The sequence below is a fragment of the Sus scrofa genome, chromosome X (genome assembly GCF_054392235.1).
Source record: "Sus scrofa isolate SSC_HxYL_T2T_F1_AM1 chromosome X, Sscrofa_HxYL_maternal_Yorkshire_Landrace_v2.0, whole genome shotgun sequence".
Lineage (NCBI taxonomy): Eukaryota > Metazoa > Chordata > Mammalia > Artiodactyla > Suidae > Sus > Sus scrofa.
Window position 1 is genome coordinate 42,454,048 of NC_139401.1, and position 22,642 is coordinate 42,476,689.

General features: G+C 43.0%; 1 long non-coding RNA gene across 1 annotated transcript in view; it reads right to left on the reverse strand.

Moving 5' to 3' along the window:
- LOC146394564 (uncharacterized) overlaps window positions 1–22,642 on the reverse strand; it is a 504,529-nt gene that overhangs the window by 428,481 nt on the left and 53,406 nt on the right. The gene's annotated exons all lie outside the window — the stretch shown is intronic.

The window sequence follows — 22,642 nt, forward strand, 5'->3', positions numbered from 1 at the left end:
TGTGAGTAAAATATAACTTTTTAAATGCTGTATTTCAGCAATGTTTCAGCATTGTTGAAACCTCAAAAACAGGATGTTTTGGAGTTCCTGTCGTGGCTCAGTGGTTAACGAATCCAACTACGAACCATGAGATTGTGAGTTCGATCCCTGGCCTCAGTGGGTTAAGGATCTGACGTTGCCATGAGCTGTGGTGTAGGCTGCAGATGCGGCTCGGATCCTGTGTTGCTGTGGCTGTGGTGTAGGCCGGCAGCTGCAGCTCTGATTCAACCCCTAGCCTGGGAACCTCCATGTGCCGCGAGTGTGGCCCTAAAAAAGACAAAAAAAAAAAAAAAAAAAAAAAAGGATGTTGTGTATAGTTGCTAGTTTTGCCCTCTCATTGTTTTCTCATTGAAGTCTTTGAATAATAGGAGGGACCATGAGTACCTGAAGAAGGTAAAATGTGACTAGAGGGCTGTGACTCTTGGAGAAGAACAGACTTTCATAGGTAAAAGCCAAGGTCTGAGCCCCTTTCGATCAAGATTTCCAACTCGACGAAGATGAGGCTCAGACAGCGTAAGTGACAGTCTCACAATTATTCTCCGGTGACCTAGGCTAACCTCTCTCTCTGACAACAGGCCAGTTTGCCATTTTAAAAGTCCTTTCCCATACAGACCCAGGGATCAGTGGGGGCGACATCATTCTCCTTTCACAGGTGACAGAATTAGCCGCCGCTAAGTTATGTGACATATTTATTGTCACAGAGCAAAATTAAGTCTAAGCATACCACTCTTGAAGAAGTAAGAATGAGATAATTAAGTTAGGAGAGACCCAGCTCTGATATGCAAATCTACTTAATTAAAAATATATTTGAGTTAAATAAATATAGATGGAAGTGTGTCCCACTGGTGTATTTAGGTTGGTTGGCACGCTGGACAGGTATGATGTTAATAAGTGAACTGATCCTTTTTATTAACATTGCACAACCTTCAGGAATAATTAAAATCCTGTGCCCTTTGAAAATAAATCCTCATCCTCCATTTAGGATAGTCATTTTCAAACTGTGCAACCCAGAGTCCTCTCAGGGCCACAGTGTGGGGATAATGGGACTTGGAGGACCTGACCTCTTCTCCTTCAATGGGAACCTCCCCTTATCCCCACTTCCATCCACTTCATATATTGAGAGGGAAACAGAGTCACCTTATACACACGCACGCACGCACGCATATATATACACGTTTTTCTCCTTCTCAGATGAGTACAGGTGGGCTCTATCTATACTGTGTGCCTCCTGACACCATGTACTAAGAAAAAGGTAACGTGACCTCACTTGCATTGGCTGACAAAAATGCATTACCTGTTCTACTCATGCGAAAACAAGCAGACAACGCTCCCCTGAGGCTCGTTCAGGGGGCTGGACTTGGCTAAAGGCTTCAGCTCGTGAGAGCTGACTGTGCACAGTTCTCCCCAACGGGCCGCTCAGCAACATCGCCTCGGTGGCTGGACCTCAGCCATGACGGGAATATTTATACCACGGAAATCGGCAACTGCTACACAGCAGGCTTTTTTTCCTTCAGAGAGACATCGGTTCAACATTTACCAGACCACGGCTGGACAGTCTACAAAGGAATCGGCCTGTACGCTTTGAAAATATCAGTGCCATGAACGACAAACGGCGCGGAGAAAATGGTCCATGTTAAAAGAAACTAAAGAATCATGACAGCTTGGTGCATGCATAAGCATTGGCTCCTGGACTGGAAACATATTTTGTTCTCAAAGATATTACGGAAATAATTTTTAAAACTGGAATATGAGGAGTTCCCGTCGTGGCGCAGTGGTTAACGAATCCAACTAGGAACCATGAGGTTGCGGGTTCGGTCCCTACCCTTGCTCAGTGGGTTGACGATCCGGCGTTGCTGTGAGCTGTGGTGTAGGTTGCAGACGCGGCTCGGATCCCGCGTTGCTGTGGCTCTGGTGTAGGCTAGTGGCTACAGCTCCAATTCGACCCCTAGCCTGGGAACCTCCATATGCCGCGGGAGCGGCCGAAGAAATAGCAAAAAGACAAAAAAAAAAAAAAAAAAAAAAAAACTGGAATATGAATGGTAGATTCAATAAAAACCTAAATGTATATTTCCGAAGCACAAGGATATTGTCCTCCATAACAAGAGCAAAATTATCAAAATTGTATAATTACATAATACAATGTTGTTAAGGCTAAAGGTGTAGGACACTCTCAAATGGTTCAGTAAAAATAATACTCATAAATATACAGAGAGAGAAAATGATAAAACAATGTGATGAGATGTTTCCAATTGATACATTAAGATAAAGGTATACAGAGATCTTTGTACGCTTCCTGTCACTTCTTGTAAACTTGTTCCACAGGTATTCTTAAACTTCTTATTTTGAGAAAATTTCAAATATATGGGGAATCCATTAAATCCAATCTTCAAAGCAATACATGGTAAAAGAATAAGGTCATATTTTACTTGATTAGAATAATAGAATTATTTAGAATGATAACACCCAGTGCTAGCAAGTGAGATGGAAATGTTTGCTGGATTTTTAAATTACTGGAAACATTCTGGAAAGCAATCCAGCAAGATTTCAAAAGCTGTCTAAGTATTCATAACCCTGTGACCGAGTAGGTTCTCTTTTCAAATGTGAGACTCTAGCGCAAAAATTACAAACTAGCACAATTGACCTGTAGGAATACAATTGAGTAAATTATGGCCCAGAACCTCATGAAAAATTATAATTATTAAGACTATGTGACAGTGTGGAAAAGTTATTTTTATGTGGAAAAAAAATCAAAATGTAAAACATTCTGTAACCACAAAAGGATTTAAAATACATACACGAACGAATATTGGAAGACAACACAGAAAAATGAAAACAGTTGCTCTATTAGTCTGATGGAATTAAGGGAGGGATGTTTTCTACTTAAAACATCTTTTAATTTGTAATTTATAGTTATATGGTTAGGAACACAACTTTTGATTTATGGTTATAAATATTCTAAAATTTAACTATAAAAAAAATCAGTTCAGAGTGGGATTTGAATTCATAACACTGATGCCACCACACAATTTTCCCATGGCCTGAAGCTGCATTAGAAAATAGGAAGTGTAGGAGTTCCCATTGTGGTTCAGTGGGTTAAGAACCCAGCTAGTACCCAGGAGGATTCAGGTTTGATCCTTGGCCTCGCTCAGTGGGTTAAGGATCCGGTGTTGCCCCAAGCTGTGGTGTAGGTCACTGATGCAACTGGGATCTGGTGTTGCTGTGGCTGTGGTATAGGCTGGCGGCTGCAGCTCAGATTCAACCTCTAACCTGAAAACTTCCATATGCTGCAGGTACAGCCCTAAAACAAAGAAAAAGAAAAAAGGAAATAAGAAGTATAGATCTTTGGATACCATGATGGGCTCTTCCTTTCTTTGTGACACTCTTTTCTAACATCCCACATCTCAGGTGCTCTCAGATAGCTAAGGAAAATATCACAGGTAGCAACTTCCCACTAAATATGAAATGCCACCTTTCCACTCCTAAGAGGATTCACGTTTTCAAAATAATCAGGAAGTGTTTACAGAATACAACCACAAACCCAGGTTTGCACTGGATGCTGTAAGCTTGCAAAATACAAATATAGGGAAAAGAACGCATCATAATTTCTAACAGCGCATTTCAAAAATACTTGGGTCGGGGCGGGGTGGGAGGTGGGTGCAGCAAGGAGGGCAGGTAGGAGAGACTTTCCTAGGGCCCATGAACTGATGCCACAGGAAGAGCCAGCTTCATCAGGCACTTGTGTTCTGAGGCAGGGTGTCTCACACAGACGAGGCTATTTTTCTTCCTCCAACTCCCCTGTCAGCTCAGGCACCAGCAAATTTGATATCATTCTTCATGCTGAGTTTTTCTTTCTCCCAGTCACTTGTTCGTAAATTTCCCTCACTGCATCATTGAAATCTGTCGCAACATTCCTGATAAATTCCTCATGCCCTTACCTCCTCTCATCCATAACATTATCTCCCTTTTTCCTAGGGAATCTCTTTATATTCAGCTCCAAAGACTCCAGCGAGTGTTTCTCACTGTTCATCTTCTTACGCATGCGCGGCGGCGGGGTCGGGGGGGGGGGAAATCAGCTTTCCAACTAATTGGCTCATCTCAATGCATTTTTAAGAAAGGGTGCAAAATGGTCAAGTTTGCTTTCGAGAAGTCTTCGAGGCATCTCTTCAGCTGTTTTTCTGGACTCTGCTCTGCTCTCTCTCTCATTAGCTTTCATTTCCTCCCCTGCAAAGCTGAAGAGCCAGGGTCAGTGGGGAGGATGTGGGACCGCTTGTTTTGACAAGTGCAATTGCCAAGGAGACGTTCACTGTAGCCATAAGGGGTTGTTTCGGAGGTTTTGCCTCTGAAATAGTTTGGGAAATATGGAGGACACTATGCAATCATATAGCTTAGAGTAAATCTATAACAAGTGTGGGCATAAATAATGCTCTTTTAATGCACTGACTAAGCTTAATATGAGCCTGCCCAGCAGAGAAATACAGAGACCCGATCATTTCAGTGGGGTCCTACACCTTATGCCATGGGATTGGCCAGTGTGGAGGCTGGTCAAGACTCTTCTGGTCCCCCAAGAGGAGCTGACCCTCGGGTCAACCTCATCATCATCTGCGCTGCTTCATTGTCCCTAACACCCTCCTTCCACTTCCCACCCCGGTGGATGGTGTGATTTGTGCATGATCCAGATACCACTTGGAGACTGACTTCTCCAGCCCCTGGGCATATTGATGGCAAATAACCCTCTGCTTTCAGCGCCCTATAGGGATTACTTCAGAGAAAAAAAAAAAAAAAGGTCCCTTTATCTAAGGTCATTCTCCTTTACCCAGTCAACAACCAGTCAACACAGGGGTATAAAAGCTTTGGTTGAGAGATGGCATTGCAGCCCAGCTTCTCCCTCTGCCCCAGCCTGCTTTCTTCCTTCCCTGCATATAATAACTACCCCGTGCATTAATCTCTGTTTTAGCCTGCTTCCCAGGAATTCAACCTGCAACACCCCTCTAGGTGTCTCAAGCTGAAGAGAGATTTCATACATGGAATGAAGCTACGGAAGTGTTGAATAGACTGAGGAGCAAAACGGGAGAGGCGGTGTTCTCCAGAGGTCAGGAGGAAGCTTCTACTGCCCAGGGAGGTTGTGAGTGCTGTGTTGACTAGTCTAGAGAAGAGGTCGCATATGGAGCACTTGCTGAAATGAGACTGACTCTCATTTAACTGAGTGGTGACCAGTTAACTGTGTGGTGACCCACAGCCATTCTCCAAGACTTGGATGCCTTTTGCATGCAAGTGAGAATGTCATACAAAGCATCTTACCCACCACCTTTCAAATTTTTCATGGCGACACCAATACTTGGAGTTATCCTAGGAAAGGAACACTACTTTTGGCTTGTGATCGTGGTAAGGGAAGGAAACTCCAAGGATTTTCCCTAGACCAATTCCTACTGGAATGGCTGTCAGTCTACGAGCCCAGAAGCCAATGTGGGAATTCTGCCAGATGCCGAGTATGTCTATCCTAGCCATGATTTCAAAGCCAGGGAAATAACCATAGTCTCGCATAAAACTCTGTTAGTCACCTAGCGTCTGGCCACCATTTTGACTGTGGGCCACGGCAGCATTAGAGAAGGCCAAGATTAGCACTAAATCACTCTCTGGTTATCCTTGATGTGCCTATTTCCCATGCCCCAGTCTGTGTTCACACTGATAAACGGTTCCAAGTCTTACGGAGAAAGGTTTAGAGGCAAATATATAATGTATGTTCATGGCAATGTCACAAGGATCCCCCTTTCGAGGAACCCAATATCCCCTTTATTCAAAGGGATCTGTTTCTATGACCTGCCTGAGGTCTAGGAAGAGTATGAGAAGCCATGATTCTCCTTGTGATAATTCAAGTGTGGTCTCTCTTTACTAAATTTAGGGGTTTTCTCCCCAAGTCATATAGGTCCTGTAATATTTCAGTAGGTGTTGTGGGTACTTTGAGGCACCTCTCCAAAGCCCACCCCAGACTTTAAGACTGAAGCACTTATTGCCCTAGATGCTGATCGTGTGAGCAGCCAACAGTCTGCACCTAAGTAAGTCCCTCTTTGGGGCTTGCCTGAGCCTGAAGCCATAGCTGCAGTGCTCCAGATCGTGCCCTTTTCAGGGGGCAGCTTATATCCAATGATTGGTTAGTGCAGGGGCATAAAGCCCGGGTACTTTTGCTCCAAATGAGAACACTCTGCAGGTCCATCTCAGCTTCACACTCACTGTAGGATCAGCTGTAGCCTCTGTTGTGATTGCATCAAAGTTTAACTTCTGCCCGTCCTGCACCCTTCAGTTCTCACTAGGTGTTCATCCCAATAACATTTCACAATGCAAGTCTTGTCACAGAGTCCAGTCCTGAAGAAGCTGAACTGTGAAAATAGGCTAATAACTTATTTCAGTCCTAGGGACACTGAGATCAATTAGCAACGCCCAAAGATGCCTATATGACATGACAAAACTTTCTTTTTTCTTAATGGCCATATATATGTAAGTTCCCGGGCCCGGGATTGAATCCAAGTTGCAGCGACAACCTACACCACAGCTGCAGCAATGCTAGATCCTCAACCCATGGCGCTGGACCATGAATTGAACCCACACCTCCACAGTGACCCAAGCCATAGCAGCTGGATTCTTAACCCGCTGTACCACAATAGGAACAACAGGAAGAGTGATTGCCACTCTTGCTCTTCTGCCTGTGACAGTAGTTGCCCTTATTTTGTCTCTATTAGTCAAATGCCTTCACGTGGACTTTACCGTTTTGGAATCCTATCATGTCCAATAAAATAAGGAAGTCCAGTTTAATGGCAGCATCTTTCACTGCCATTGCTAACCTGAAGAAGAAACCTATGATAGAGCTTTCAAAGCTCCCCAACTCATGCATTTCTCCCTTCTTGAGAAGAAGGCAGTATGTCATTTTCATCTTGCCAGGGGATCCAGTGGGAGAGGTGGGGAGAGGGGAACACACAATACATTCACTCCAACATTCCTATCTCTCTAAGCCCTTGGATTTCCTTAGGCTACTTCCAGCATCTCAACCTTACTGAATATAGGCCACTCCCCAGTCCAGGTTTTAGTCGATTACTCCTTTGTTGATAATGTCTATATTTAGCTGATGTCATATTTCATCCTTCATTGTCTAGTAACTTTAGAATCCGGTTTCAAATATATTTCTCAGATTATTGCTGATACAATTTAGCAAAACCCCCGCCATTTCACTGATGTTTAACTTACCTACTGCCTACTCTGTCTTTGCACTTGACAGGACACTAGCTATGGGTCTGGATGCAATGGAAGGTGGTAGCATTGGACTTTGATAAGACATGGCACCACCTTGCCAAGTAACTTCTTTCCAGTAAATGAGGCAACTATAGGGGAAGGACCAGGAGTTCCCGTCATGGTTCAGCAGTAATGAACCCGACTAATATCAGGTTCGATCCCTGGCCTCGCTTAGTGGGTTAAGGATCGGCATTGCTGTGAGGTGTGGTGTGGGTCACAGACGCAGCTAGGATCCTGAGATTATGTGGCTGTGGCTTAGGCTGGCAGCTACAGCTCCAATTCAACCCCTAGCCTGGGAACCTCCATATGCCATGGATTCAGCCCTAAAAAGATTAAAATAAAATAAAATAAAATAAAATAAAATAAAATAAAATAAAATAAAATAAAACAAAAGTTGAATGACCAAAGCACAGAGAGAGATGCCACACTGATCTCAGGCTGCTGTAGTCACCCATGTTAAAAGGTTTAATTATGGGCATATATACCTCACTTTCCTAAGTCTTTGTATGTGTGTCATATATTTAAAAGAAGAAGAAGAAGAGGAAGAGGAGGAAGAAAAAAAAGAAGCTAAAAGCTCTCCACTAGGACTTACAGGACAGATACATTGGGAATGAATAAAAACATTAAATCCTTTGTAAATGGTAATAAAGCTCCAAATCCAAGCCCCAAGTCTTGTCTTGGGGGGGGGGGTCACGCATTTAGAAGAGTTGGGTTCTAGCCTCAGGTTCACCTCCATCTAACTCCCCGTTACAGTCTCCTGTGTGGACAGATGTGGAGGTACATCAGGCTTGTATTCAAAGGAAGTAAGGCAGAAAAATTCTAATACGTACTAGTAATAATCAAAGTGGAAATCTCCACTTAGTGTCTGGTTCAAAAGCGAGAATCAGCACTTGGGAGGCAACATGAAGTAGGGAATTACCGATCATTGTTCATTGTCTCCCAGGCACTTAAAAATCAAACCAAGACTTGATCATTTGGTCAGGCAGGAACTGGGTCCTCATTTAAATATAAAAACCCTGGGTCACACCTAATGGAACTCAGTCAATGTGTAGTACTGATTTATGGCCTTGGCTTCCTAGGTGTACTCTAGGACTCCCTGGACTCAAGGTCATATACATGACAATTTAAAGATGACCCCAACCAATCTATCATTGGTAGGAGCCAAATGGGTCAAGAAATCTGTATTCCACTTGTATGACAACGGAGCAGCTATTTTTGTGCTGTCAATGGGATCGGAGCCTGTAATCAGCCACATCAAAGCCTTAAGGAAATTCACACAATAGATTTTAAATGACAGTAACCAAGCTATTAGCCTACCGAATTCTGAGGTCCTATGCTGCTTTCAGTGACCCGCTCCCTAGTCTTGATGATATCCCCTTCTAAAACTAGTTTGGAGTGTGAGCTGGAGTTCGGCTCTGGCCATCAGCCTCTACATGGATTAAATCATGAGCCACTGCAGCTGCCGACCTGCAGCGACCCCCGAGCGTGGAAACCAGAAGAACAGGTCTCCAGATAGATAGATTATTTTTTAGGAGAAGATTTTGTGTGCCCAATTCTTGCATCTCCTCAAATCTAGAAAACCACTAAACTCCTTCGCCGTGATGTCTGCTCCTTGTGGCTAGTAGTTACCATCATGAGATCAGCAACAAACTTCTGTAAAATATGTACCTGGCTGCAGGCTGCTCCCCCTCACCTTTATCACATACACTGACTGATATTACTCCCCCTGCCTCTTCGGGGTGGTATTTCACAGTCATTAGCAAACGCAGCCGCCTCCAAAGGTGAGAGCCTGTGAGCCCTAAGAGCTGTGAAAACTCAGGACACTGGCCCGGCTAGGGTGCCTATCAAAGGAGTGATTTCATTGAGCTCAGACCTCTTTTGTTCCTGCTACCTGCCTTTGGCTACAAAAACTCCCGTATATCCAAGCTCCCCTGTCGCCTCACCACCTTGGAGTGGTTTCTCAGGGTTACTTGAGAGGCTGTCTCAGGGGCTTAAATCCTAATTTGGCCCCAAATAAAACTTAACTCTCAACTTCCAGGTTGTGCATTGTTTTTAAATCGACAGGCACAGGAGGCTACTGGCTTAAATATTGACTTATAACTCTATTACTGTTATTAGCTATATTGCTTGTGTTTGCCTGCTTTACCAGATTATTGTTTCTTGTATTACCCAATGCGTGACTGCGCCTCAAAGAAAAATAATGATGACTATGCGACCTGAAGTAGTTGATCAAATACACAGTTCTTTACCAGATCAGCGATTGTTAACAGGGTAACTCTAGACATGGGAAGATGCAACAAGAGGGAATATATTCCTGGACCTTAACAGACGAGTAAGACAGGTGGTCCAGAGACCTTGGGCTACTAATAGCACATTGAATGGCCTATCAGCAAAATCTTTGCCAGACCTGGGAATGAGCATTCCTAGCACTGTGGCATGAAATAGTGATGAAATGCCTCCCAAAACTGTGGTCGAATTTATGACCATGAGGGTGCCCTGTGAACTGGAGATTGGCACTTGCCACCTGCCTCTATACGGCTCGGGTCATGAGCCACTGCGGCTGCCGCCCTTCAACACCCCCTGAAAGAGCTCAGGGTGGAATTCAGGAGTGAGGCACTCTTTGCTCTGGGGAAAACTGGCAGAATAGGTCTTCAGACAGATAGATATTTTCAGGAGAATATTTTCTGAGGCCAATTTTTGTATCTCCTCATATCTGAAAAAGCACTAAAATTATTAACAGTGATATCTGCCTTGGCCATTAAGGAAAACACTATTAAAAGTCAAAACGGAGCAGCTATGGTTCAGACATCCAAAGTCATGCTAGGTGGTATTACGATCATGATTTCAGACCAGTCATTGTATTGCTGAGAATCTGAATTTTCTGAGCTGTATCAGACTTGGGATGCCACCAGCCATTCTCAAAGCAATGTCTGCTGGCGGCTAGTAGCTGCAACCTTAGGACTTCAAGGTATCCTCTTGTAACTATTCAATTTTTAGACAATGAAATTGCTTTAGATCAGACATTAGCGGGGGGGGGGGGGAGAAATATGTAATGGCCAGTAGCTCCTATTGTGTATATGTCAATACCACACGGGAGGTTAACACCTACTTAGATAAAAGTACACAACAGCTACCTGGCTACGGGTATCCCCAAAGTGACAGTTTCAGACTGAGTTTTGGGCTAATTCTCCTGAACTCTTCAGGAAATGAGATCTAGTTTGTCTACTGAAGTCCCAGTTGTCACTCCTCCTACTCCTACTTCTAACTGGGTCTATTGCACCAAAATGGCAGATCAATGGATTGAGATCTTAATCCTATAGGATTTGGGACTCAGGAATATTTCTAATTCAGTGTCCGTCCCCCAAAATGAGGCAGGAAGTAGCCAGAGCAGTCACTGTCCTGAAAGGCTTGCAGAAAGACAAAACAGAAATGAGGATTTAAAACCAAGTCCCCCTAAAACTTGAGTTCCTCTGCTGAGTTTATGATTAATATCTCTATCCGAAACAAATATTCCCCTGTCTAACATCTCTTCTCCTCAAGATTGAGAAGTATCGGGGGGGGGGGGGGGCGGATGGAAACTGAGCAGGGCCTTGTGGATCTCCTGGGCACACCAGCTTTTCTGTGTCCTCCATTTATTACTTTGGGGGAATGGGCTTCAGCCTCTGTGACCTCTAAATTCCAAAAAGCAGGTTCAAACAGTTGCTTTTCGGGGAAGGAAGTGGATGCAGAAACCAGGGAGGAACCATCAAGAGACAGTGGTGTAGCCTTGGGGCAGGGTCCTGGTTCCTTCTCAAGGAATATACGTAACAATATCTTTGAGTTCTCCCACAGAACCAAAATCCCCAACAAATGGAAAATGTTGATGAAGCATTCCTCACTCCAAAAGAAGGATCATCAGAAGCAATTCTGGGACCCTCTAAACACCAGCTTTGAAAACCAATGCAGGTAAATCAACTATAATGGAAAAAATAAAAATCATAACATTATATAAAAAAAAAGGAAAACAATGCAAGCTCGCATCTACCCTGATCCATATCAATGGCCCTATTTTTCACTCCCAAACTATAAAACCACCTCACAATCTCTCCCAGAGGGGACACAGTCTTCAAGGCATTAGCCTGCTGTGGTTCCCTTTGCCTGGCAAAGCAATAAAGCTATCTTTTTCGCCTTCCAAAATAAATAAATATAAATATAAATAAAAAAATAAAATAAAAACCTATGGACTTTGGCACCTGAACACATTTATACATAACGCTTCATGCTTCAGGAATTAAGCACATATTGGTGGTAAGATATTTTCCTGCCATGAATGCTGTTTCGTTTTCCAAATTAATCAGGTTCATTAGATTCCACATATATGATTTTAAAAAAGACAGATTTTCAACACATCGTCCATTTTATAACCACAACATGAAATAGGCTAATTCTTGGCCATGCCTCTGCTTGAAGCTAGGAATTCATTCTTAGTTTATAGTAGGAAAAAAAATCTCCTTGCCCAATGCAAAACACAATTATGTAAAAGCAGAGTTCTTTCCTCTCCCAATTCATTTGCAATTCTAATGTTCACTCATATATATTTTAGGCACTGATGTATGATGAAGCTGTTTATTTTCCAGAGTCAAATGTGGCATGATTATTTTTTTTTCCCCTTCTCTCTTCTTCATTCTCTCAGGGGCACTTAAAATCAAACAGTCTAGTTCGCCATCAACTTAACTCTCACATTTTCTTTGCAGTGATTGCAAGATCTCCTCAAAATTAAAATTTACTACAACAGCAAGGCGCTTCTCACTGTTTTCTCCAGCTTTAATAGTGTTAAGAAATTAACAAATGCAATGAATACAGTGATTATATTGATGAGCTCTCATTTGTATGAAATATAACAAAAAGGAAAAAGTTCAGTCAGTCTTGGAAAATCCCAATCCCAATTTGAATAAATAAAATCTACTAATGTAGGGCTGGATATTATAGGTAGTATGTTGTTTAAAGACTGCTTTCCTAGAAAATGTATAATTGAAGATGCTAAGAGTTTCAGAGAGTCAAAATCCATCAAGAAAATATCTGCATTACTAAATTTTCATGGGTGCCTTAGAGCACCTGAATTATACAGCAAACCAAGTTATGCTAAAACTTTTATGCTGAAAGTCAAATTGTCGTTATATTACTGGAAATCATTTCTAAATGTATTAGTTGATAACCTAATGTAGTCCTCTTTTCGAATCACTGCAAAAGAAGGAATTAGTAAGTATGTGATTTACAGATAAGATCTGTCACCCAGTCAATTCAGTCATTCACTTTCTCATTTTTCTGGGACGTATACTAAAAATACTTCAGTTAAATCTGTAAAATGGCAATTTATTATTCCTGTTAATCTTTCACTTAGAGGCACCTTGTGTAATACCATATATACAGAAAGGGTTGGGAAAATTGAAATGTTAAGTTTTTATACACTGTTCTTATATTGTCATGTAAATTAAATGCTGTTGTCCCCAAAACCTTGGAGCTGAAAACAGACGCTAAGACATAGGGAAATGAAATGTCTCATCTTCCGTCTCGTTTTTAGGAAATTCAGAGATAATAAACTTGGTAAGAGATTGGTGTTTACTCTTATGCTTTGATTTTTTTTTAATTTTCATATTTTTAGAAAGACAAAGTATGAAGCCTTGTAATGAACTGTCAGGTAAATAAAATAAGGCATGTCATCTTCGTTTTTTTGTATTTTGGTTTTCTTTCTGCATGCTTCCTGTGAAGTCCTGGCAGAATGGTGGTCCTATTCCCTACAGAGGCAACCTTGATAATGTATCCTTAGGTTTGGGTCTTGTCCCCAGAAGCAGATCCTGAGATGAAGATTCAGGGGTGAGTGATTTTACTAAGGAAAAAGGTGTTCCGAGGAGAAAGCAGTCAGGGACTGAAGACAGCAGAGCGGAGCTAGAGAAGAAACACACCAAGAGTGAGATTTCAAGTGACTCTCAGCCTTGGGGAATTCTAGAATGTAAATCACTCCACAGTTTGCCCACCTCAAGGCAGGGAGCTGGGCTTTCACACTCCTGTACCAGTCAGCCACTGGCACTGAGCCACTGCGGGTCATGGGCGATGGAGGGACATCAACTCTCAGGCACTCCTGGCCATCAGTGTCTCCAGATAAGGCAAACTCTAATAGTTCAAGGGTACTTCTATAGAGAAGGCTGCCGGTATGACTCATTAAGAGCAAACCATACAGGCACTGAGGTTTAGGTAAACAGATTCAGTCTAAGAGAGCCAGGCAATGCCAGTGACATCACGTACTTCATCTTAAATCAGTGTCTTTTCCTTTCCAGTCTCACTCTTCCCATGCCTTCAGTCTTGCTTCCTGGGATCACATCCCAAATCAACTACTTGAACCTAAGATCTTGTCCTAGGTTCTGTTCTCAAGATCATACTTATGAATTTCTCCTCCTCTTGTGAGGAACAGCTTTCAGTCTCTTCCCCAAACTAAGACGTCCTCCATACCTGGATGCGTTTGGAACAGAGCTCCTCCCTTCAAAGTTGAGTGTATTTATTGAGTACCATTTAACCGTTAACCTCACTACATACAGAGTAAGCAACTGTTTTGTATAATTAGCAAGACATGAGAGCTATTTCCACTGGCAGGAGTCTCCCCAGTAGGAGAGAGCTCAAAATTTCCCAATCAAGCTTGCCATAGTTTGCTGTATTTATTTTTGATAATTCTACATCAGTGCTTTGTGCTGTAGCCCAAACAATAGAATAAGAAAAATGTGTCTTGTAAAAGCCAGTCTTCCTAATTGTGCTTTCTGCATGCACAGTCATCACTCAAGCTTTCCGCACCTTAGTCCTTCCTTCTTTGTCTCACTCTCAAAACCTAGGCACTGTGTTGAGATTATTCTTATTTTATTTTATTTTTTTCGGCTGCATCTGTGGCATGTGAAAGTTCTTGGGTCAGATATCAAATCTGAGCCACAGCAGTGACAATGCCAGATTAACTGCTAGACCACTGGGGAGCTCCTACTCTTATTTCTTCTTAAAAACACTTCTTGAAGAGATAAGTGACAGATTTAAGAAAATATTTGCAAAACACATATCTGATAAAAAAAAAAGACTTGCCCTCAAAATTCAACAAGACAATCTAATTTCTGAAAAATGGGCAGAAGATTTGAACAAACACTTCACCAAAAAGATACAGAGATCAGACACATCCATCAAAAGATGCTCAACGTCATTAATCATTGGGGGAATTGCAAATTAAAACCTCAATGAGATACTTTCTAGAATGGCTAGAGTCTAACCATTTGTCTGAATGGCACATTAAGGCTATAACGCAGCCCAACGTCTCTGTCTGCCCAATCCTAATTTCTTCCCTTCCTCCATAAATGTTGACACCAAGAGTATCATCAAAGAATCCTTATGCAGACATAGCTCCCTCTTCGAATATGCTTCTCAGGAAACCCAAGCTGTGACAATACTCCTGTCTAGTTTTCTCTTGGAAGCCCCTCGGATTTCTGCTCAGCATTACATAGCAGAAACTCCTATATGACGGAGTCAAAGAGAAACTGAGCCCCTTGCTTTAAAATAAGATCTAATCTCTGAAGAGTTAAGGGACATTCCTGCAGGGAGTAAAGACAGGGTGTTATCCAAAGGAATTCTGAGTTAGCTTCTGGTCAGCAAGGCTCTCAGGACTACTTACAATTTAATTCCACTCCAAATGTTTAGTTCCCTGACCAAACTCTCCTCCTAGACATCTAGATTGTGGAAGAGGTTGGGTCCCCAGGGGAGCAGACTATGAGATAAAGATTTGTGAGCAGGGGAGTTCCCATTGTGTCTCAGTGGTTAACTAATCTGACTAGGAACCATGAGGTTGTGGGTTCGATCCCTGGCCTTGCTCAGTGGGTTAAGGATTTGGCGTTGCCGTGAGCTGTGGTGTAGGTCATAGACGTGGCTCGGATCCCGTGTTGCTGTGGCTCTGGTGTAGGCCAGTGGCTACAGCTCCAATTGGACCCCTAGCCTGGGAACCTCCATATGCCACAGGAGCAGCCCTAGAAAAGGCAAAAAGACCAACCCCCCCCCAAGAAAAAACTCCCCCCCCAAAAGATTTGTGAGCAGCAAGTTTTCTAGGGAGTACTCTTGGGATTGGCACCAGTGAGAAGCACAAGCAGCAGGCAGGATAGGACAGAAAGAGAAACTGGACTGTGATGTGGCCACCAAAAAAAAAAAAAAAAAAAAAAAGGTGTAGTAGGCAGAATAAGGACCCCTCCCCAAAGATAGCCATGTCCTAATCTCTGTAAGTTGTGAATATGTTCCTTGGAGGCCAAAAGGGACTCTGCAAATATGATTAAGGTAAGGATCTGGAGCTGGGAAAGCAGCCTGGATTATTAAGATGGGCCCAATATGGAGTTTCCATTGTGGCTCAGTGGTAACGAACCTGACTAGTATCCATGAGGATGCAGGTTCAATCCCTGGCCTCGCTTAGTGGGTGAAGAATCCAGCATTGCCATGAGCTGTGGTGTAGGTCACAGATGCAGCTTGGATCTGGCGTTGCTGTGGCTGTGGCAGCTGCAGCTCTGAGTCAAACCCCTAGATTTCGACCCCTAGCCTAGAAACTTCCATATGCTGCAGGTGCAGCCCTAAAAATAAAAAAATAAAAAATGGGCTCAATATAATCACCAGGGTCATAAGGAGTAAGAGGAGGCAGGAGAGTGACAGTTAGAGAAAGAAGAAGGAATGATGAAAGCAGAAGACAGAGGAGAGAAGATGCTATGCAGCCAAACTTTGAAGAAAAAAGAAGTGGTCACGAGCCAAGGAATACAGGTGGCTTCTAGAAAGTTGAAAAGGTAAAGGAACGGATTCTCCCCCAAGATCCTCCAGAAGTAATGCAGCTCTGCTGACACCTGAATTTTACCCCAGTAAGATCCATTCCAGACTTCCGACCTCCAGAACTGTAGGATAACAAATTTGTGTTGTTTGAAACCCAAGAGTTAAAGTAATTTGTTATAGCCAATAATAGGAAACTCAGGGAGCTCCCATTGTGGCTCAGCAGTAACAAACCTGACTTGTATCCATGAGGACTCAGGTTCATTTCCCTGACCTTGCTCAGTGGGTTAAGGATCCGACGTTGCTGTGAGCTGTGGTGTAGGCCGGCAGCTGCAGTTCTGATTCTACCCCTAGCCTGGAACTTCCATATGCCGAGGTTTGGGCCCTAAGAAGACCAAAAAAAAAAAAAAAAAAAAAAGGAAACTCATACAAAAGGCCTCAGTCAGTGGGGGACTCTGAAGCTAGGCTGGGCTTTCAGACTTGTTCCAAGTTAGGTTGATGGGCTGGGCATTTATAATACCTGCACATAAACCATCCACTGGCTGCAGACTCTTCTCTAGAAGGAGGCATAACCTTGAGCAAGGACGTTTTTTTCAGCCAAGGGCAATTCCCAGAGAGGGCTCATGGCACTCCCAGAGGCTGAGGCAGTCAGACTTAAGTCCTGGAAGGAAGAGGAGGTAGATCTGGAGAGCACTCTACAGAATCCACTATACTCCGCAAAGCTCCGTATTTCTCTCCATCCTCACCACCAGATCTTGTATTACTGATATGTAGTCCCGGGAGGGAAAACAAATTCAGTTAGATGTGTAAGCAAATTAAACTCTTGTATCCTATTCTCACATCTTACTTGCTTGGGGGGGCGCATGCGCGGGGCGGGGGGGCATTTATGGTACATTTATGTTCTGTAGGCCTCGGTTCTCTTGGGTCTCAAAAGTTAAGGAAAGCTTCAGGGAGCAGATTTCCCCAGAAAACTACTCAAGGAGCAAGATCAATACAATTATTCTGAAACATGTGAAAAGTAAAAAAGAGATACTGTTAGCTGAGGACTCCAGAGGGAAAATTAGGAATTCATTTTAAGAAACACATTTCTAAAGAGTAGGTCTTTGAAGAACACACCAAAAGATGTGATTCTAATTTCACACATGTTGTCGATGTCATTTGTTGAAATATTATGAGAAACTGTTAAATGAATGTTTAAAGGCGGTAAAGAGTAAATTTGTTTTTAATACAGCAAGAGCTACATTTTTGGCCACTCTGAATTTTATTGCTACAATCTGTTATTGCCTGATTCTTAGCAATTATTCCTTTGCATATACTACTTTCTTTCTTTTTTTTCTTTTGTTCTTCTTTTTGGGTCTTTTTAGGGCTACACCCATGGTGCATGGAGGTTCCCAGGCTAGGGATTGAATCAGAGCTGTAGTCGCTGGCCTACACCACAGCCACAGCAACTCGGGATCCAAGCCACGTCTGTGACCTACACCACAGCTCACAGCAATGCCAGATCCTTAACCCACTGAGTGAGGCCAGGGATGGAACCTGCATCCTCATGGATGCTAGTCAGATTCATTTCCGCTGAGCCACAATGGGAACTCCTGCATATACTACTTTTCTAATATAGATAGCCAAATCCTGTATATCGAGAGAAATATTTCCATTTCCGCATGTCCAGACTTTGATTACACCTTGCCTGGACTAAATCAATAGTCTCCCTCAATTTTCCTTCTGCTACCAGTCACGATTTCAATCCATTCAGCACACTGTAGCCAGATTCATCTTGCTAGCAGCATCTTTGATCATGCCATGCTTTTATTCAAACCCGTTTAGCATCTTCCCAACCTCAGACTCGTAAAGTCTTCCCCTTGGCATTCAAAGCCCTTCATATGTTGCCTCCAAAATACCTTTCTCAATTTCCCACTCACCACCCCCACCATGCCTAGCCCATGAGCCCAGCCAAGCTGTCATGCTTCTTGTTCTCTGCGCATTTTCTACGGGCCTGCTTTTATTACTGCTCCTCCTCCAACCAGGGACACTTTATCCACTCTTGGTAGTTTCAATCTTATGATCTGAAAAAGCAAATGTTAAAAACCACCACGTAAAGTCTCTGCTGATTCAACTAAGCAGATGTGAGCTCTCCCACTTCTAATGCTCCAAATGACTCCTGTCCTAGGTAAACATTATTTTGATTGCAGGTAATAGAAACCTACTCAAATAGTTTAAGGAAAAGGGGAAATTATCTGAAATATACGGGGGTATCATAAAATCTAATGTCCCACATGGCAGCCACAGCTCATGAGAGTCAAAGAAGAACTAACCCAGAATTGCAAAACAGATTGCTATGAGCAAGATGAAATTAGTTCTTAGAAATTGAAAACATGATTTATAGCAATAAAAATAAATGGGTTGAATAGCAGCATGGACAGAGTCGAAGATATTATCTGAGAGAATCACTCTGTTCCATCTTCCAGTGCACTAATTAATTCAGCAAAAAAGATGTTGGGAAAGTAAAGACAGAAAATGAAAGTGGATTAAAGGGGAGGTAGGTTAACAGATACTGAACTTTAGATGTTGACAGAAAAACATTAATTTATAACCAAAAAGGATTTCAACTTAATAGCATGGATAGAAGAGGAATATCTTCCAAAATAGTAGAGGTAGAATAGGGCCAAGGGTCGGCGGGTGGGGGGTAAGGAGTACAGGAGTCCTATGCGCTCATTTCCTTTAAGTTCTGCCAAAAACAATAGACGGCAAGGAATCTTATTTTTGTTTTAATTTGCATTTACGCTTTACCAGTGAGTTAGTCATCTTTTCATATGTTTATTGGGTTATTCCTATTTCTTCTTTAAATTACCTGTATGTGGGAGTTCCCATCATGGCTCAGCAGTAACGAACATGAATAGTATCCATGAGGACGCAGGTTTGATCCCTGGCTTTGCTCAGTGGGTTAAGGATCTGGCATTGCCGTGAGCTGTGGTATAGGTCGCAGACACAGCTCGGATCTGGCATTGCTGTGGCTGTGGCGTAGGCCGGCAGCTGCAGCTCTGATTCAACCCCTAGTCTGGGAATCTCCATATGCTGCGGGTGCGGCCCTAAAAAAGCAAAAAAAAAAAAAATTACCTGTGTGTATACATTGCCCACACATCTATTGGGTTCTTTGTCTTTTTGTCTTTTTTATTGATTTATAGTTTTCTCTCTCTCTCTCACTCTTTCTTTTCTTTTCTTTTTTAGCCACACCTGCAGCATGCAGAATTTCCCAGGCCAAGGATCAAACCCATGCCACGGCAGTAACCAGAATCACAGCCGTGACAATGGTGGATCCACTAGGCCATCAGGGAACTCCCATAGAGTTATGAATATGAAAATTTCATATGAACATTAAAATGCGTTATGAATATTAATGAATATTCATTAACGAATACTAACATTGTGTCTAATAGACTGAGAGGAAACAAGCTATACCTGTATATGTTTCTTGTGTTTAAGCTTTCTTTTTTTTTGGCTGTAACATATTTTTAATTACTTAGAAGAAATGTGCTAGAGGCAAGTACAAGTGAAGGCTCTCATGGCATTAAGGTTCTTCCTCTATTGTTTTTTCCTTAAAGAAAAAAAATAAGCAGGAAAATATTCACATCAAACTATACAGTAATTTCTAAAGTCTACATGGTAAACAATGGAGTTGATGCCATAATGGGAATATGTTGCTCACTACATGCCAGGCAGATATTACCATCTTCTTCATTTGACAAACGAGGACACTGAGGCACTGAGGTTAAGCACCTGCCCAAGGCCACAGAGCAGGTAACCGGCAAAAAGAAGATTTGAACCTTGGCCCATGCTTTAAAGTTCCAGCGCTCATGCTTTAAAGCTCTGTGCTGTAATTCTCTCTCAGACAAACTCTGCAGAAAAATAACATTCCAGGGCATAAGGAGATTGGATGTGGACATCTTTTTCACTGTCACCTAGGTGACAGTAGACCCTGCTTTCTTCCCTATGGTGACGCTATCTCGGGAGTGCTAATGTGGCTCAAGAACCAGGAGAGTCCGATGCCTGTGAAAACTGCCGTAAATGGAATTGCACAGATTCTTGGTGTATGTTCTTCCAGGATAGTCATGCAAGGCACAGTACAAAAGGTTGGGAGCATAGCAACAAATGAGCTGTTGTACCCATTCCATACCTTATCAGGGCACCCAGCTGCCTCTGATAGTCTTTGTGCAAGTCCAAACCATGATACGCTACATCCGCCCCTTCTCTGTCTAGTACAGCACATCCATTAGGCTCTGAATCCTAGAGATACACATTGGGCATCATAGCAGGAGTGTGCGTGTGTGTATAAGTGTGACAGACCAAGAAAATAATGATTTAAAAAATAAACAAAAAGCATGTTAAACATATCCCAATTCACACAACCAGAACAACCCTATATCTCCTGGTCTACGTAAAAAAAATAAAATAAATAAACAAATAACAACAACAACAACAATAACACCCAAGTCCTTTTGTGAATCAGAACCCTGCATTTAATGGAATAAATAATAAATGTAATATCCTGTGTCAGTCGTGGTACCAGCAGGAAACAGATGGTGCACTCAAATTAGGATAATTTAAAGAGGGACTGTTACAGGTAATATCCCCCGAGAGGCAGACTGAGATGGAGATTAGCGATCGGGAAGTTTACTGTGAAATATTCTGAGAATGAACATTTGGGGAAGAAAAGGAGAAATAGAACTGGGCAGAGCAAGAAGCCAAGCTATGATGCCATCTCAACGAAGGTCTCGGTAGGCGCCAACAGGAGCCCTGAAGCTGGGACAGTCCTGAGGAGCTGTCAAAAGTTTTGCAGAGGTGGTCGAGCCATTATGCCCCCTGCACCAAGTCTTGGCTATGGCTGCCGGTAGGAAAAGGCATAAACCTGGGCAAGGAGGTTCCTTCAGGGGAGGGCAATCCCCAGAGAGGAGAGGACGTCTAGTCAAGTCCTCCTATCCCGAAGGAGGACCTTGTCAACACAGCACAGCAGCTACGACAGGGTTTCTTAAACTGTTTCCCGGAGGACATGGAGAGTGTACGAAAAAGCCAATGGAACATTGTCAGGCAACTTCATTCACACAAAGACATGTGAAGCGTTGCAACTCTCAACCAAGAGACTGAACGGACAATCAACAATGGCCAGACCCCATACAGAAATTGAACTCTCACCCACAGCCTGTAGCAACCAGGCTGGGGAACCAACCCATTTCCTGCGGGAACCTGCCCAGAAGCTAGCCTGCTCCCTAGGAGCCAGGCTTGTGGAAAGTCAGATTGCTATTTGCAGCCACAAACCAGGAAGCCAAAGAATAGCTCCTGTAATAACGGGCCCCAAATGGCCAGGACGTGACTAATAACTAACAGCTTCTCTAACTTGTGTCCCCACCTCCAGCTTAGGACCAACCCAGGGAAGTCAACCGTCCTCCCCAAACCAATCACATAGGATGTCCGCTCCTAGTTAGCCCCCTGCGGCTCCCCCACTCCAACAGCTTGCAATCAGAGCGTCCCTGAAGCCTCCCTCTTTCTCCACTAGAAAGCCTTCCCACCCATCTGCCTGCCCGCCTTTGAGTCTCTGCCAAATCATAGGTGATGTTGGCCAACTCCCTTGCATAGCAAGCTTTGAGTAAGTAGCCTTTGTTCTCACATGGGTGCTCTTCATTTATTTCCACACAACAAAGCCTCCACTGAGAAGATGAGCTCGGTGAGAGGACAATTTGCCTTGTCCTGAGGCATCTGGACCCAAATCTGGAGTTGCTGAAAGCCATTAAAGAATGGTCTTTGCTTTCCTGAATACGTATTTAGAATATAAAATATATGGACTTGCTTTCAGGATACCATCAAGGTCCCAACAAAAGAGCAGGTCTGAGTCTGAGTACGCCACAAAGATTTAGGGAGGATCTTCCAATGTACAGGAGAAGAAAACAGTCTTCAATTCCAACTGTCCAGTAGACAAGTTACGTTCAGTTATATTCCAAATATTTTAAGTGGGCATACACCCTGGGGTAAGGTACTGTGCAAATGTTCCAGATCTGATATGAACAGGCGGCTTTGAGAGGAACGAGTTTCAGGGGAAAATAAGTTACTTTCTCAAGTATAAAGGGGACGCTTTCTGTGTTCTCTCCTTCCCACCAGGAATCGCCATGCACATGGAAACCAAACGGGGTAGCTTCTGTCTGAACAAGGGGCTCTGTTAAGATCAGCTTGTTCCAGCCACTCCTACTTAAGAACTTAACTTTCAGGCCACACACTAGCTTATTAACCCAAATAAATGCTTCACACTGGACATTTGCAAGAATTATAGCAGACCCGTGGGAATGGAGCGGGAGAGGAGAGGGGGGAATTATACCATCGAATAATTTAGGAGGCAGTTAACTCTATCACATTAAGCTAGGCCCGAGAGAGACTAACTCATTAGCTCTCATTAACATCTCAGGAGTTCCCGTTGTGGCTCAGCGGCAACGAACCTGACTAGTATCCATGAGGATTCAGGTTCGATTCCTGAGCT